General features: G+C 49.1%; 1 protein-coding gene across 1 annotated transcript in view; it reads left to right on the top strand.

Moving 5' to 3' along the window:
* The first annotated feature begins 3,825 nt into the window (after window positions 1–3,825).
* Window positions 3,826–11,431, top strand: part of CUL1 (cullin 1) — a 55,869-nt gene continuing 48,263 nt past the window's right edge. Inside the window, exon 1 of the mRNA XM_075418548.1 lies at window positions 3,826–3,900. The gene's annotated coding sequence lies outside the window, so the exon portion shown is untranslated. The remainder of the gene's footprint in view (window positions 3,901–11,431) is intronic.

Below are 11,431 nucleotides of genomic sequence, written 5' to 3'. Positions count from 1 at the left end.
TCCTGTACTTTAACTGAAGTAGTAGTGCAAAATTTTGTTATCTAGAACAGTTTTGGAAGAGGTCTTTGAGTGAGACTTTCAGAAGTCATTCTGATTTTGTGAGCCCGCTGAGCATAGCCGAAGGCGTTCAAAATACTGAGTACCTTCCCACTGATTAAAAAGTATGAATACACTTGGGAATCTCTGTAGTACAGTGTTTACACTAACTTTTTAGGACAAATACAAATCTAGCAGCGATCTCTCTGCTGTTACCTGCCCTGTCATCGTATATTCTCTATGGACAGTAGTAACAATCTCAGCGTCTTAAAGAACTTGGCATCCAGGCTAGCTACTGTCGTACAGGCATTTTCTTTATCTAGTTCTTCAAAAATATCATTTTCAAGCTGGAGTCAAGTGGTGTGTTGTGCTGTTTTTTTTTTTTTCTTTTGGGTCAGTATCATAATCAAAGACATATTTGTTTGTATTCAAGCTGGCTGTGTTTTATATAAGATGTAGAATCATAGAGCATTTTGGGTTGGAAGGGAACTTTCGAGGTCATCTGGCTCCAACCCCTCTGCAGTGAGCAGGGACATCTTTAATGAAATCAGGTTGCTCAGAGCCCCGTCCAGCCTGACCTTGAATGCCTCTCTGGGCAATCTGTTCCAGTGCCTCACCACCCTCCTTGTAAAAGATTTCTTCCTTATATCCAGTCTAAATCTACCGTCCCTTAGTTTAAAACCATTACTCCTTGTCCTGTCACAACAGGCCTTGCTAAAAAGATTGTCCCCATCTTTCCTATAGGCTCCCTTTGGGTACTGGAAGGCTGCAATCAGGTCTCCCCGCAGCCTTCCCTTCTCCAGGCTGAGCAGCCCCAACTCTCTCAGCCTGTCCTCATAGGAGAGGTGCTCCAGCCCTCGGATCATCTTTGTGGCCCTCCTCTGGACCCGCTCCAACAGCTCCATGTCCTTCCCATGCTGGGGGCTCCAGAGCTGGACACAGTACTCCAGGTGGGCTCTCACCAGAGCAGAGTACAGGGGCAGAATCCCCTCCCTTGCCCTGCTGGCCACACTTCTCTTGATGCAGCCCAGGATGCAGCTGGCCTTCTGGGCTGCAAGCGCACGTCGGTGGCTCATATCTATCTTCTCATACACCAGTACCCCCAAGTCCTTCTCGGCAGGGCTGCTCTCAGTCCCTTCATCCCCCAGCCTGTATTGATAGCGGGGCTGCCCCGACCTATGTGCAGGACCTTGCAATTTGGCATTGTTGAACCTCATAAGAGTCACACAGGCCCACCTCTCCAGCCTGTCCAGATCCCTCTGGATGGCATCCCATCCTTCTGGTGTGTCAGCTGCACCACTCAGCTTGGTGTCATCTGCAGACTTGATGAGGGTGCACTCGATCTCGCTGTCTATGTCACTGATGAAAAATATTAAACAGCACCGGTCCCGTTACAGATCCCTAAGGGACACCGCTTGTCACCGGTGTCCATCTGGACATCGCTATGTGGTGTGTTTGACTGCATTCACTACTCCTGCATATCTCAGAGTCAGTAAATTCCACAAAGCAGATTTGTCGTGTTCTTTGGTTAAACACTTTTGCAATATCGCCTCTTTCTCTCTCTGTGTTTTTTTTGTTTGACAGCCTGAGTCACTGGTGCACCGGCAGCACAATGGAATTCATATTTGACAAGAATGTGGCAAAAAGCCTGCTCATCGTCTACCCTTAGCCTGTCCCTCGGCCATATTGAGGGGGTGACACAATTACTGTTTGCAGACAATCACTGTAGATGTAACTAGCAGCGAAAGCATCCCTCTCCACCCGTCCAGTCTCCTGATAGCAGTAATAAACTAGCAGCCACTGCACCTCCGTGTCTTTGAATGACTCAGGCTTTTGCCAACAGAGCTTCCTACTCGCATCGACAGCAAACATTGTCACGATAATTTCCTTGCTTGACACGTGCTGATTCATTGCTGATGCAACAAGTGCGAAACCTGCAAGCTACTTTCAAAACACACCCCTCTCAGCAGCACTGCAAACTCACTTCAGTAAAAACAGAGTGGATTTCTCTCATGGAGTCTGTCCTTCAAATTTTGGCTGCCTCAGTCTCTAGGGGAAGCTTCTTTCCTTTCATGTGAAGTACATAAATTCCATATATTGCATATATTCCATATATTGGACATATTCCATATATCCAACACATAAATTGGATGATTTAAAATGTATTAGCCACCCTGCTATGAGTAATTTGGTAATATTTATTTCTGCACCCAATTCCCTTTTCTCCCTGTAAAGTACAATAAACCAAAATAAACTACAATAAAATGCAACTGCTGTAAAACACAGAGCTAAAACTTACTTTCCAAGACCGAAAAATCAGTCCTTACTTTTTAAGACGAGCCCTACCTCCTTTGGATTTGGTTACCATCTCCCACAGACTATTCTGCTTGCCCTCACTGTCCTCAGCCTTCAGCACACCGTGCAGAACTGGCCACGCTGATGCAGCAGCCAGCGTGACTAACACCAACTCTCCCCTAGAACAACTCACCTATGTCAGCAAGCCAGAAATTTAGTCATGCCTAGGAATGGTATTTGCAAAGCGTGTGTACATGGGCAAAATTAATACAAGCCTTGTGATGATACCCAGCCGACAGTGTCCCAGCTCCACGCTAAACCAGTTCCTCAGGCTGCTTCTCAGGTGCTTAGCCGGCACTGTTTCATCAGAAGAGCTGTGTCGATGGCTTTGCTTGTGCCCACTTCAGTAGGCTGTGCTATAGGAAGGCTTTATGATACACGGAAGTAATTCTTCAAGCACTTAGGTGACTAAGGGTCATCAGCTCTGAGAAGGCCAATCTTCAAAAATGGTGTGCGGCTGGTTGGGCCAGGAAGCAAGTGAAGCATTTTGAAGAGCAAAGAAATTCTCTCTTTCTTTCTGCTGCTTCCTTGATTCTCTTTCTTTTCCGATGGAGCTACTGCATTTTGGGGGTTGGACTCCTCATACTGATGTAAAGGATGAGAATTTTTTATGACTTCGTTTGAGTTGCTTTAAACGTCTCCTGCTGTAATTCGGACCAGAACCTGCCTTCATCTCGGCAGGGAAAGCCCGCATGGTTTGTGGGAGTACAGCGCAGAAAACCTGGGTGCAGCACAGTACCCAGGATATGCAAACCCCACTATTTTCCTTGGCAGCACGGCTCCGGGAACAGAATTTCGCGGTCCTTGGGAATAAGTAAGGCGAGACTGACTCCAAAACATTACTTTTCTGAAACCTCTCTAAATTTTGGTGTGATTTTGCATCACTGTCAAAAGGAAAAATTTAACCGCCCCGCATAGAGGCGACGCTAACATGCCAGGAAGTTTATATTTGATCGCTGTAAATTAAAGTCACCTACATGAGGTGTTTTTGCTCGAATTTGTTCACGGATGGCAAACGGGCTCCACGCAACTGCTTCTCCCTGAAGCGGTCGCACCCAACGCCCGCACGCCGCTCCCCGCCAGCCCACGGCTGAGCAACGGGGCTTCTTTCCTTCCCGTTTCTCCCCCTGAAAGATTCCCAGCCATGTCCATCCCGGGACACAGCCGACAGCTCCTCCACCACCGGCCTAACGAGGGGGGAGGTCGGCGCGATGATCCCTCGGGCGGGGCCGGGGTCTGGCGGCCGAGGAGATGGCTCCGTGACGGGGCCGAGCCCTCCCCCGCCCCGCTAAGCCCCCGCCAGGCCGCGGCCTGCCCCAGCCCCGGCGGGGAGCGGCCCAGGCGGCGGCCGTGCCCGGGTCACCCCACGGCGCAGCGCCCACCGCCGTGGGCCGGGCGGGGCGGGGCCTCGCCTCGGCGCTCTCCGGGGGGAGGCGGTGGCGGATGCGGCCCGGCGGAGGCGGAAGGGGCGGGCGGACGCGGCCTGACTCTGCGGGACGCGCGATGCTGGTGAGTGTGGGGAGGCCGCGGCGTTGTGTCGCAGCCAGGCCCGGCCCGGGGGGAGGCGGCGGCGGCTCCGCGGCGCTGAGGCCGCGGGGAGCGGGGCCCGGCCCTGAGTCACGCTGCGGGGAGCGGGGGAAGGCGGCAGGGGAGACCGGGCCCGGCCCGCCCGCCCGCCCGCCTTTCTTCTCCCGGGCGCGCACCTGGCTCCGGGGCGAGGGAGGCGGCGGGAGCCGCTGCCCGGCCCGCTCGCAGATCCGGGCCCGGGAGCCGCGGGCCGGGCCGGAGCGGCGAGGCCCCGAACTGCTTACTCGGAACGCATCGGCCCCGCTGGGCCGCGGGAGCGCGCCCCGCCGCTTGCCCCGGCCCCGCCGGCCGGCCCGCTCCCTCCCCGGCCCGGGCCTCCCTTCCGCCTCCCTGCGCTCCCCCGGGGCCGGGCCCACGCCTGGCCGGGGCTGCCCCGCCGTCTGCCCCCGCTTCTCCCTCCGGCCCCGCAGGCTCTTCGACCTCGGGCCCGGCCTCCCGCGCCCCCGCTCTGCCCCGTCGGCCCCGGGCCTCTGCCCACGGGCGTTCGTCCCTCCCCTCGCCGGGTCTGCACCCCCGCTGCCCTCCCCTCTGCTGCCCCTGCTCCCCATCTTCTCCCGAGCCGTCCCCAGAGCCCTGGGGTCCCCCTGGGAGCGGTGCGGTCGTGCCCAGAGAAACTCCCCGGTGTCCCCAGTGCCGTTGTGGCTGCTGGGGGACAGCGTTTCCCACGGCTCCTCCTCGTTGTCTGCTCCAGGTTTCTGTCGCAGGCAAGGGCTGCACGCACCAGGCTGCCCCTGCTCACCTTACCGGAGAAGGTGCCCCCGTCACCTCGTATCCATTTGTGCGTTTGTTGCCTCCATCCAGGTGACTGGTCCTGCGGTTCTTTGTCGTTGCAAATAATCACCACGTTTGTTTCCCAGTAACTCTGCCGCTGAAAGCTGTGTCCTTACTGGGATCCTTTTCCCATCCTTCTTACTTCCTCTTCAAGTTATATTCCGTCACCATTGTTATCCCCCGATTACCTTCCCCTGTTCAGTTTTCTTCCTCCCAGTAATTATTTCCTTCACCGTGTTTTTTTGCCCTTCTGATCTTATTTTCCTGTCATTAAAACCTTCCTTGGGATCTCACCTAATACTCTCTCCTTTCCACATTCTCCTTTCCATTGTAGGCTGCCCTGCTGTCTCCCCCACTTTGTATTTAAATCCTCCAGCTGTGCCTCTGAGGAGAAAGGAATTTAACCCTAGGTTATCTGCGTGCTTGTCAGTCAGCACTGAGAGGATGCAGCTTCCTTACTCGTTTTACCTTATTTTGTTTTCATTTGCTTTGTTACCAACTTCCTCAACAACCTTTCCCCCGTGTATATGTTCGTATATAATCATATACCTCCCCTCCAATACACGCACGTACACTGGTGGTACTCTGGGAAGATTGACTGTCTTGGGCGTCCTTTTGGCAGGACTGGGAGGAGTGGTCCGTGGGGACCAGAGATACCTACTGGCCAGGTGATTTGATTTTGGCCAAATGCTGTGCATTGGTACTTAGGTCACACGGAGTGTGCTGGGGATGCGTCCTCTTTGGAGAAGTAGTACCGACTTCATAGGTACCATAGTACTTAGTTTTTACTCCAGAGATGCTCACAGTGAACTGTTGCGATGTTGTGTGTTGACGGTTGGGTGTCTGTGTTGCGTTGCCCCTTTATGTCTCTGCTGATGAGTCTACTGGATAGAAGTCTTTTCCCCCCGCGTTGCGACTTCTCTTGCTTCTCAGCATTTGGCATCCGACTTGTTACTGTACATCTTTCTCAGCTGCTTTGGTTCTGAGGATTGGTTACGTTCCCGAGTCGTATCATCGCCATGTGTTTGAGGTGCGATTGGAACACTGGATGTAGTTGTCCCATGGAGGTGTGGGGAGCACATTTGGTCTTGGGACTAACTGATACACCTGACTCCAGAATCCAGGTTTGGTGGCCAGCGTTAACAGCCGCTTATTTTCGCAGCTGACTGCACTCAGACCCTAGTAACTCAACAACAGCTCAGAGCAACTGAACTAGGCTGCTCCTCTGAATGACTCCTCTGGAGGAAACTTTTTCCATTGTCTATACAGGGATCACATAGAGAACAGTTTCTTAGTTTAGACATCTAAATTATGCATATGCACCCCGCTCCTCGGCTGACAAAATAGTTGTATTGGTTTAACTAAATGATTTTTCTTCCACCTTAGTCCATTTTTGCACTGCTTTGAACTTGCCTTGTGACTTGGGCCTGTTACTTAAACTGTTATGAAAAAATTGCATTGCTTTAAATAATTTAAATTAAGCTAAATTGATGCACACCTTTATTTGGATACTGATACGGGGGTGGCTTTTTTGAATTTAGCTTATTCTTACTGTTGGCCTAAGGTCTTGCGTTGTAGCTGTATTGTTATGAAAACAACACTGAGTCCTTTGAGAAAGTTACCTCAGGTATTCAGCTTAAAAAGTGTTTTCTTACAATTTATATGTTAAGATCTCCAGGTGCTGCTTTTCATCTGCTGGGTTTCTCAAGTAATGCCTGGTTTTGTATAGTCACAATTATTCAGTAGGGCCCAGCTTAACCGTGAGTCACATCCTGGGTGTCAGTGGTTGCGTGAATTGAGTAAACTTGGAGTCTTCTCCCTTGTCGTTGAAGTTTGGTGGGATTTTTTGGTTGTTTTTTTTTGTTTGTTTGTTTGGCTTTTAAATTCCTAGTGGGTGAAACCACTTTAAAGATGCCCAACTTGCACTTATACCACTCTCAACATCAAAAATTTGTATCATGGATGTGAAGTGAGGGGGTTGTCCTAGTAATAGGTTGTCAGCCTGTTACGGGTGGGTACCGATGTTGTGCGTCCTGCGCTTTTCAACCAGGATTTTCTGACTTGCCGAAGGCAGAATCAGATTAAAGTGTAAGGCGGCTAGATCGGTGCTGCTGGTGTGTCGTCACGGCCATGCTGCTGTATTTCCTGTGCTGTCCAACAGGGTCTGTCTGCTGGGTCAGGAGGGAAGTCCCACTTGGGTGGGCATGCCCGGGGGATGTGCCCAGGCAGTCCCGGCAGCCTGCAGGTATGTATGGTCTTCCTGCTGCACACAGCTTGGAGGAAAGAAGAGTGTGGAGACCTTGGTCTTGGAAGCTCTGCATGTGCTTTAGGAATCCATGAACTTGCTTTAAACTGACTACTTAGGTGCCAGCATTGTTTTTTTAGCAAGAGTAAACTGATAAAAACATTTTAATTACTGCATTTCTCAAGGTAATCTTCACGTAAAGAAATGGTGGTTGGAACCAACATTTAGAGGCCTAGGTAAAAGCTGTAACCTGTATAGATTGCCAAGTGAAACTGCTATTTTTTTAAATTTGTTACAGAGACCACTGAGTTTCCCTTACTTGTTAAAGGAGATTTTTCAGTAAGGAAAAGGCAAGAAAATGTAGTGGTTGGAAAATTATGGAAAGCTTGTCTACATAAGTAACTTGCTATTTTATTGTGCGAGTTGTAGGTATATCAGTGGAAGAGTGACTTCAGACTGGCTATTGATGGTTCTGCAGCAATGCAGTTCAGACCTGTTGCCGACATGACTAAATGACTTGATAATAAAATTGTCCTGAGCTGGTGTGTCCTGCTGTGGTGCTGTCACCTGTAGCCTTTAACGCAACTACAGAGGTGGGACATTGTCAGATTTAAACACTGGTTGTGTTATCCAGTATGAGTAGTCGTGTGAGGTTTAATGAGGGAACGGTTGCAGTATAGCTGCTGGGAAAAGCACCGTTTTAGGAAACAGTGCTTGTCCCAGTGGGTGATTTTCTGACAATTTTCACAAGCAAGAACCTGTGATGCCACAGCAGTGAACTGCGCCATGTTGCCACCTCACCTCTTCTCATAAATGAAATGTATATTTTTAAATAAACCAAACATTTGTTGCATTCCACTTCAGTTAATGTAAGGTTTTTCAAATCCTTCTTCATCTGTGAACCTTGGAAAAATGAATGAAAGCTACTGTGAAAATTGGAAAATACTCGTTCCAGTTTGCACTTCAGGAAACTGGTATAGAGCCATATGTAAATTTTTGCCAGAGGTGGTAGCTCTTGTACTTTATCCCCAGGATTGCCCTACCTCCTTTGCTGGTTGTATCCTGGGCTTGTAAAAAGCAGCGTGGCCAGCGGGTCGAGGGAGGTGATTCTCAGTGTCTGTTCCACTCTGGTGAGACCCCACCTCAAGTGCTGTGTCCGGCTCTGGAGCCCTCAGCACAGGGAAAACATGGACCTGTTGGAGCGGGGCCAGAGGAGGCCACAAAGATGATCCGAGGGCTGGAGCACCTCTCCTATGAGGACAGACTGAGAGAGTTGGGGCTGTTCAGCCCAGAGAAGAGGAGGCTTCAGGGAGACCTAATTGGGGCCTTTCAGTGTATAAAGGGGGCTTATAAGAAAGATGGAGAGAGACTTTTTACCAGGGACTGCAGTGATAAGGGGCAACAGTTTTCGTCTGAAAGGGGGTAGATTTAGACTGGACATAAGGAAGAAACTGTCCTGTGAGGGTGATGAGTCACAGGACCAGGCTGCCCAGAGAAGCTGTGGCTGCCCCCTCCCTGGCAGTGCTCAAGGCCAGGTTGGATGGGGCTCAGAGCAACCTGGGCTGGTGGAAGACGTCCCTGCCCATGGCAGGGGGGGTTGCAACCAGATGATCTTCAAGGTCCCTTCCAACCCAAACCATTCTGTGGTTCTGTGATTCTTGAATAAACAGTACAACTTTCATGTGATGTTCCTCCAAAAACTCAGGAAAAACTAGTGGCATCTCCTTTCCTTCCCCTTTTGATTGTTTTGGTTTTTACGTCAGAAGGTGTCATTGCTGTAGCTTGGCCTAGCAGGCATGAAGCATTGCTTGACAACAGGACTAAAAATGATCACATACGTTTTCTCTGAGGACTTTTTAGTTATGCGCTAGATTCAAATATCAGTTCAATACCATTGACCTCTGTTTTTCGTTAAATTAGAAGTACCTAAAGGTGATATAAAATGCTTCTTGTCTTTAAGTGTCATTAGATTTGCTCTAGTCAGTGTTGCTGTGTGTCTCTAACTTGGTGTTAATGTGAAGGAGAAATGGAAACTATTCACACACAGGATGGTGAGGATGGTGATGGTTGAAAGCTTTTGCAATGTGAGCAGCTTCTCACTCTGCTCTGGTAATGTACTGGTCTTTTGAAGACATGGACATGCTTCTCATCTCCTGTTTTCATGGAGATGCTGGTGATTTTGCTACTGGGACCCAGATGTGTTCGAATGATTAATATACAAGGTAGACAGAAGTTAATTTTTTTTAAATTTCCAGCAGGGACCCTCAAGAATTTGGGTTATTAATGCAATTTCAGCCGTAACTGGACTCAGAAACTTCTTGTTTGTATTTTTAATTTGCATCTGACATTGACTTGGCTGTTTGTTGCTCTGTGTGTTGAAGGTTGGACAATAGCTTAATGTGGATTAGAGTTCAGAGGTAAGGCTGCTGGTGTGACCTTAGCTCACCCTGTTTTGTGCTGTAATTTCAACTGAACTTCATATGCAAATCTGCAAGCTCCTCTAGTCTCAGAGCAGTGGGAACTGGCATCTGGAAGTTTTATCCAAAGGGGCAAAAAGAGGGTAGTAGGAAGTAGTTCTTGTTTTGTTAGCTGCTGGTCTTTCCATCTTGCTCTTCGTGTTAATAATGTCATGGGCAAGTGTTCTGCTTGCTGCTGGGTAGCCAAAGGAGAAACTTCACTGTACAGTTGAAAATGCTTTTTGAAAATTTCTGCATTTTCTTAAGAACCTTTTTTCAGAGATAACTTCGGAAAAGTTCTGTCTCTGAAAGTGTACCTTTGCTAGAGTGCCATCACTGAGAAGAGTAGTAAAAAATGAAAATGTGTATGCTTAAGTAAATGAATTAAATGGATTTTGTTGGGTTCTAACACAAGCTTAGCTTGAAGCTTAATGGTGCTAGCTAAATCAACAAGAAGCAGGACTTAAATGTGGCTGTTAGGGATGTGCATCGATTTTAACTTTTAAAAATTGAAGTTAAACTTTCACTTCTGTGCCAGGCATGCCTGTTGCTGTCACTCATTATAGGTTAAAACTGATTGAAGATTTTCTGAAAATGATGCTGAATTTAGGCAGAACTAACTCTTTGTGAGGTATAATGCTTTGCTGTCAGTCAGGGCTGTTGCAGTTCAGATTTTGTAGTTGAACCGGAAAAATCATGTATTAATCCCTTTCTAGGCTTTAATGAGAAAGTTCTCATTTTTTTGTGCTGGCTGTGGAAGTAAGTGCGCCTTGTCAATATTTAGGTGTCTGGAATGAAATATATAGGAGCTGTGCTGTTTGTTGCTAACAGCGTTCGCAGCACTGTACCGTGGCAGGAATCTATACTGCTAGCGGGTACATCTGTGCACTTAATGTAGACCTGACTTAAAAGAAAAAAAGAAAGTAGAAGGGGCAGCTTTCACAGGGTGGTGGTTTTGTCACACGCAGGAAACCGTGAGCCAGCAGTATGCCCTGGCTGCCAAGAAAGCTAACGGGATCCTGGGGTGCATCAAGAGGAGCGTGGCCAGCAGGTCGAGGGAGGTTCTCCTTCCCCTCTACTCTGCCCTAGTGAGGCCCCATCTGCAGTACTGTGTCCAGTTCTGGGCTCCCCAGTTCAAGAAAGATGAAGAGCTACGGGAGAGAGTCCAGTGGAGGGCTACGAGGATGATGAGGGGACTGGAGCATCTCTCCTACGAGGAGAGGCTGAGGGAGCTGGGCTTGTTCAGCCTGGAGAAGAGAAGGCTGAGAGGGGACCTAATAAACGCTTACAAATATCTGAAGGGTGGGTGTCAGGAGGATGGGGCCAGACTCTTTCCAGTGGTGCCCAGTGACAGGGCAAGGGGCAATGGGCACGAATGGAAGCAGAGGAAGTTCCATCTGAACATGAGGAAGAACTTCTTCACTCTGAGGGTGACAGAGCCCTGGCCCAGGCTGCCCAGGGAGGTTGTGGAGTCTCCTTCTCTGGAGATATTCAAGACCCGCCTGGACAAGGTCCTGTGCAGCCTGCTGTGGGTGACCCTACTTCAGCAGGGGGGTTGGACTGGGTGACCCACAGAGGCCCCTTCCAACCCCGACCATTCTGTGATTCTGTGATATGAATGCGAGTAACTGCAACAGTCCATCATTTGTAGGCTTTTTACTGTAGGAGAGTTGCAATCCTCGTTGCTTCTGAATGAGACATTAGCATGGAGGTGAGTATAGGAGGAAGCTCTTCAGTATTGAAGCCATGCTCTTGTGGTAGATTTGAACATCTGAAAGTGTCTGACACTTTGCAAGACGCATCGGTGTGACCGTGATCTTTATTTATAAATTGAAGGCAAACTGCATTGCCTTGATTAGTTGAGCTCTTGCAAAACTAACAAGATGGAAGACGCTGTAAAATTAACAAGCTGTTGGGAAGAGATTCCAGTCAGCGTTGTTTTATGCTCGTTAACATTAATATTTTTTTAAAGTTGCTGATA

Source organism: Opisthocomus hoazin, chromosome 4, assembly GCF_030867145.1.
Source record: "Opisthocomus hoazin isolate bOpiHoa1 chromosome 4, bOpiHoa1.hap1, whole genome shotgun sequence".
In the NCBI taxonomy this organism is placed as follows: Eukaryota; Metazoa; Chordata; class Aves; order Opisthocomiformes; family Opisthocomidae; genus Opisthocomus; species Opisthocomus hoazin.
This window is presented reverse-complemented; position numbering and strand designations above follow the sequence as displayed.